This window comes from Magnolia sinica, chromosome 6, assembly GCF_029962835.1.
Source record: "Magnolia sinica isolate HGM2019 chromosome 6, MsV1, whole genome shotgun sequence".
In the NCBI taxonomy this organism is placed as follows: Eukaryota; Viridiplantae; Streptophyta; class Magnoliopsida; order Magnoliales; family Magnoliaceae; genus Magnolia; species Magnolia sinica.
This window is the reverse complement of record NC_080578.1, coordinates 41,852,411-41,858,695: the sequence shown is the minus strand read 5'-3', so window position 1 is coordinate 41,858,695 and position 6,285 is coordinate 41,852,411.

The window sequence follows — 6,285 nt, the reverse complement described above, 5'->3', positions numbered from 1 at the left end:
ACTGCAGTCAAACGATTAATGGCCTACAAAATGGATGATTCAAATGGATAATGTGTGAGGCATTACCAGTGTTCATTTTTTTTTTTCAAATAAATAGATATTGCTCATTCCCGCCCATAAGAACAATTTCCATGCGAATGTACAATCATTCCTACCATGAAGAACTGAGAAAACAAATATTAGTCTGATTCAAAACTTATATGCCCTCAAAAATATTGTTCATTCATTTTTTTATTTTTTTTCAAATAAATAGTTATTGCTCATTCCCGCCCATAAGAACAATTTCCACAAGAATGTACAGTCATTCCTGCCAAGAACTGAGAAAATAAATATTAGCCTGATTCAAAACTTATGAACCTCGAAATATTTCAACTATAGAAATTCAGGTCTCACATTTTCAGCCCATATAAGTATTGGATCCGGATCATACTACTCAGGTTTCGAGTACAGAAACTTCCTAGGAAAGGCTTTAGCTGAAAATCTGTATCCCGATTTTCTCACATTCCTGAAAGTTAAAAACTCTCTCATGCAACGAACTGACTTCCAAGGTACTAATTGTCAAATTCTATAATGTTCCTTACCTCCAACCCGCGCGCAGATCTCGTTGAACTCATCCCAATGATTATCTAGCCAAAAAATTAAGCCGATCCACCACTCATCAGGTGGGCAACATATATAATTGGATTGGCTGGTGTACTGTACACCAGGATCTGGCTGGTGTGGGTATGTGTCGTGGGAAGATGACAGCAGCTCCTCGAGTTCGAGTGGTACAGAACGGTTCAAAGGAGATCAAAGTTACATGGCCCCAAAATGATGTATTTATTATACCCACACCGTTAATCCATTTTTTGAGATCATTTTAGAGTATGATGCCAAAAACGATTCATGTCCAAAATTTAAGTGGACCACACCAGAAATAAGCAGTGGGTACAATGATTCTCATCATTAAAACATGAGTAGAGCACAGAATAGAGTTTATTTTCTATCCAATCTGTTAATAAGGTAACAAAGACCTGCATGAAGAGGAAAAAAAAATATTGTATTGATCCAAAACCTATGTGACCCCAAAAAAAGTTTCAATGGCAGGCGTTCAATTCCCCACAGCTTTTTGCTGTGTGGTCCACTTGATCTTTCGATCTGTCTTATTTTTCAGTTCAAGACTTAGACGAGCTCCTCAAATGAAAGGACGGTTGAGATATAACATATACTTCATGATGGACCCACATAATGGTGACGTCAACGCACCAGCCGGTGGTGCGTGGTACACCACCCACTCCGAAGCGGATCGCACTCGGCTTAGCGCACTGAGTAAACTCCGAGAGGTACACCATGATCTATGGATTTTATCCGCTCCGTCCACCCATTTTCCCATATAATTTTAGAGCTTTATTGAAAAAAATGAAGCATATGCAATGTTCAAATGGACCACACCACAAGAAACAGTTCTTATGAATAGGTTGGATGACAAATAAACATCACTGTAGGGGCCTAACAAGGTTTCAACGGTGGAAATCATTATCCACTTTTTTTCCTTGGCATGATCCACTCTATTGGTGGATATGCTTCAATTTTAGGCTCAATCCTTTAAACTAGATGGAAAAAGGGATGAACGGCGTGGACAGACCACATACATTAAATGTGAGCCAACTCAGTTTACTTGGTACAATAGTAGGAGCCTACTGAGTAACTCAGCTCGTAATCCGATTTCCGGCTATTCCAGTTATGCAACGTATGCCCTTTGTACACCAGCGGACGCGGATTGCGTCCTTCCTCCGCCAGTCTCCAGCTACGACCGGACAGGAGCTTTGAGTGGCCACCGTGATGTATGGGTTTTATCCACACCGTCCATCCATTTTTTCTTATCATTTGAGGGTCATTATTCTCAGTTTTGATCCAAAGCTCAAGTGGACCACACCACAGGAAGCAGTGTTGATAATGATTCTCGCTGTTGAAAATTTTTTAGGGCCCATCGTGATGTTTATTTGCTATCCAACCCATTTATAAATTTACATGGACCTGGATTAAGAGAAAGCACAAATATTAGCTCGATCAAAAATTTCTGTGGCCCCCGGGAGGTTTTCAACGGTAAGAATTTAATACCCATTGTAGTCCACCTTTGTCTTGTATTTGCCTAATTTTTAGGAGTATATTGTATGACATCACGGTGGTCACCTTAAAGCTCCTGCCCGTTCCCCAGCTGGAGACGGCCAGGTAGCACGCAATCCGCATTAATGCGGGAGCCAATTCCATATGGCTGACGAACCTAGCGAGGTGGCTATCGGAATGTTACCTGGGGTCCACTGTGATGTTTGTAGAAATCCACCCCATCCATCTGTTTTGGGAGATCATTTTAGGATATAGAATAAAAAATGGGGCAATTAAAAACTCGAGTGACCCATATAAGATGTAAAATTAGAAAATAACTTTCTTACTATTGAAACCTTCCTAGGCTCCAGGTTGATGTGTATATGTCATCCAAACCATTTATAGGATCATTCGTAATGAGATGAAATAAAATCACAAAAAAGTTAGCCTGATAATAAACTTTGGTGGCTGAATGAATGTTTCAACGGTAGTAACTGAATCCCTATTGTTTCCTCTCGTGTAGCACACTCGAGTTTTGGATCTACTCCATTTTTGATCTATTATACAAAAATGATATCGCAAATCGGATGGGCGTGGTAAATATAAAACATTATCTAAAAGTACCTTGATTTGCCAATACGCGTGAGTGTTGAGTTAGTCTATCAAGTGAGTTCCAAATTGAAGACCACAAGATCAAAAACTCATCAACTGAAGAAGTTCGAACACTCCACATAGGTAAACAAAGCCTCACTTCCGTAACCAAACCTTCTAAGTATATGACCTCACTCATAAGATCATACTCTTACCCACAAATGTTTTTGAAAAATCCTTGGTAAGGTTAATTTAGGATATTTTAAGTATGGAAGGAATTATGAACTATAAAGGTAAACTTTATGTCCTGTTGATTGCATCGAAGCGCAATCAATGACAGTTTCGATGGCATCGAATCTAGTTCAATTACACTAAAATCATGGCCAAATAGTCCAGCAACAAAGTGAATGTGTGCTGGAAATTGTTGATTACATCAAGTGATGTTTGATGGCATCAGAACATAAGTTTTGATGACATTGAGCCTACTTCGATAGCATTGACCTTGGCCTCTTCCTTCCACTACACATGAAATACTCTAAGTGTTCTCCGATGTAATCAAACTTCTGTCAATGATATCAAGGTAAGTTATCGATGGCATCGAAGACTGTTCAATAGCATCGAAATATGGACCAGTTTATCCAGCAAGTTTTACAGGAAAACCATATATGTTCGATTGCATCAACGGACGTTCGATGGCATCGAAATTCAAATTCCAATGGTATCGAAGTTTGATTGATGGCATCGAAATAGGGGATAAGCAGTCTAGAGAGTTTTTATAGGAAAATCATATTTTTCTCGATGGCATTGAAACAATGATTGATGCATCGAAAAAGGCCTCAAACGTTCCAACAACCAAAGTGTATTTTTTAAGGGAATCCCGATGTCATCGAAACATTCTTTAATGACATCGAAGTGCACGTTGATGACATCGAAGGTTGCTTGATAAGATCGGACAAAATCTGTCTTGCACCCAACTGAATATCCTGGTGCAGAAAGTCGCTGCAATCGGAGAAGGTTCGATTACATTGAAGGAAACTTCAATAGCATCGAATACCCTTCGATGACATCGATAATGTCAGAATTTCTGCCCATTTTTTACCATTGGGATTTGTCTTTATGTACCACATGGGTTGCTTCTTGGACTTTAGAGCTTAGATTGAAGAGAGCTTTGAGAGATTAATTGCCATAGTTAATACCCTCATCCTCAAGCTCTCTTTCCCATAGGAGTTCATCATTCAATCCATTGCTCAAGCATTCATTGATCTATTCAATTGCTTAGATTAAACTATGAACTCCAACATTCATTGATATTCCAATAGCACTCCTTATGGGCAAATCATTGTGCTAGGACCCTTGAATGCTAAGCTTATGAGAATCTTCTCTAAATCTTTAATGCATATAATTTATTAGAGAAGATCAGACCAAACCTTAAACCTAACAACCTCGCAGCGATGATTGGAGCATTTACAAATGATTGCAATTCAATGGAGCTGAAGACTCTTCATCAACAAGAAGATCTTTAAAGTGCTACAATGGGGCTTACTTACTTATCTATAAGTACTTAGAGTCCATTGAGTCGGAAGCCCTTTCCTAGTATAGGATTGAGATTTAGATTTTGTGTTGAAAACTTGCCAAAGTCCTTTCGGAGGCCTCTGATAGGAGTGTACGTGTAGGCCCTTGTGTGGGACCTCGGCCTGTGTGCTTAAACCTTATACCATGGGTGGGACCTTGGCCCGTGTGCCTAAACCTTAGGCCCTTGTGTGGGACCTTGGCTTGTGTGCCTAAATCTTAGGCCCTTGTGTGGGACCTTGGCTTGTGTGCTTAAAACTTAGGTTCGTGTGCAGGACATAAATCTAGAGTCCTTGTATAGGGTTGCGAAGGTTCATGGTTAACCTGATTTAAAATCATTGGATAGTGAAATTCGGTACACTCTAGGAAAGAGTGCGTCCGCTGAGAGTGGAGTAGGCAAGTAGCCGAACCACTATATATCACTGTATTTGTGATGCTTGCCTTTGTCTCATGTATGTTGATTTATAATATGATTGCATCATATACACTACATGCTTGACACAACACAACACATTTATATATTTTCCTATACGTATGTTAGAGGGTGAATGATCTTATATTAATCCTCCTTTATTTTGTATAACTCAATTGGATTAATTTATAAGTTAGTTTAAAAGTTTAAAAGTCATATTCACCCCCCTCTAAGACACTTGGACATAACCCCGTACTTCTACAATAGCGGTTTACCGCAATTTCATCACAATGCAATCACCATTCATATCACTACAATCAGTTTGTATTTAGCACGAGTCTTACTGAGTGTTTTGAGGCACGCCCACCAAACATTTTTTTAATCTCAACCATCTGCCATATCCAATCACAGCGCATGAAACTAACCATGAACCGGTGCGCAAGTGATCATTCCTCCCTCTCTCTCTCTATACATGTGTGTATGCGTGCGTGCGTGCTTGCTGGACTTGAATCTCCGAATTTCAGTGATGTAGGGGAATGATCAAGATCAGAGTCAGAGGAAGGTGAGAAGACAGTTATGTTCCTCCTGACTGAACAATTTCCCATTTCAATACCATCTTTTTAGAGTGAGGAAATATTCGTCATTTCATGTGAGTGCTATCTGGAGGCATGCTCTTGATGGAACCATATATTTCTTCCATTGATGGCCATTTTGTAAGCATTTGATTATCCTCCTCCAATACAAGGATTCTTTCGACGAAGAATACCATGATTTTTTTGTCTATCAATAACTGCATGCATTGCACGATGGATTTGAAGAAGTAGACCGTTGTCTCGACAATAATGAGACAAACTACCAGTTCGCACGAAACTCATACGAACTTTTTTGGGAACTCATCATACGTGATGTGACTCCAAAATCTGAAAGGTCCACGTGAAGCAGCTCCTCATGAAACCCCCCGGGCTCAATTTTTTACTTTGATCGAAAAATTTGGTGGGCCATGAAAAATGAAAATAGTTTCTTCCCTTGATTTGCATTTCTCTTTGATATGGCCCACCAGAATTTTAGATCATGGTGAAAATTTGTCCCTTGGAGTTTCATGGGATTCTGCATCACATGGACCATTCAGATTAGAGGCCCATGACACGTGTGCAAAGGTGCGCACATGCATAAGTGCGTAGGTGAGCATGACTATATATATATATATATATATATAGCCATTTTTTATTGCCATTCTAGTTCTTACTTGAAATACAACAATGTCATTTTCTCAAATGCCATTTGATGGAAAGGCATCTTGCTGGTTGCATGGAAGTTGTAATTTTGAATCACATCCAAATGATCCGCCAAGGTTGAATACACAAGGAAAACTAAGAGCTTGTTTGGTTTTCCAATTTCTTATAAAATTCAATGTAAATAATTTATCACTATTATTTTCAAGTGTTTGTTTAAATGGAATTATGGTCTGTGAATCGAGAGTCAAATAAATTGGTAAAGAAAATATCTAAAGTAAATTGTAATCATTACTTATTTACAGGCTATTGTAATTGGAAACCAAACAGGCCCTAAAACCTTCCATCAAAGTGAGTGTAGAAATTGAAAGCGGAAGAGCTATTTAGGAAACATCT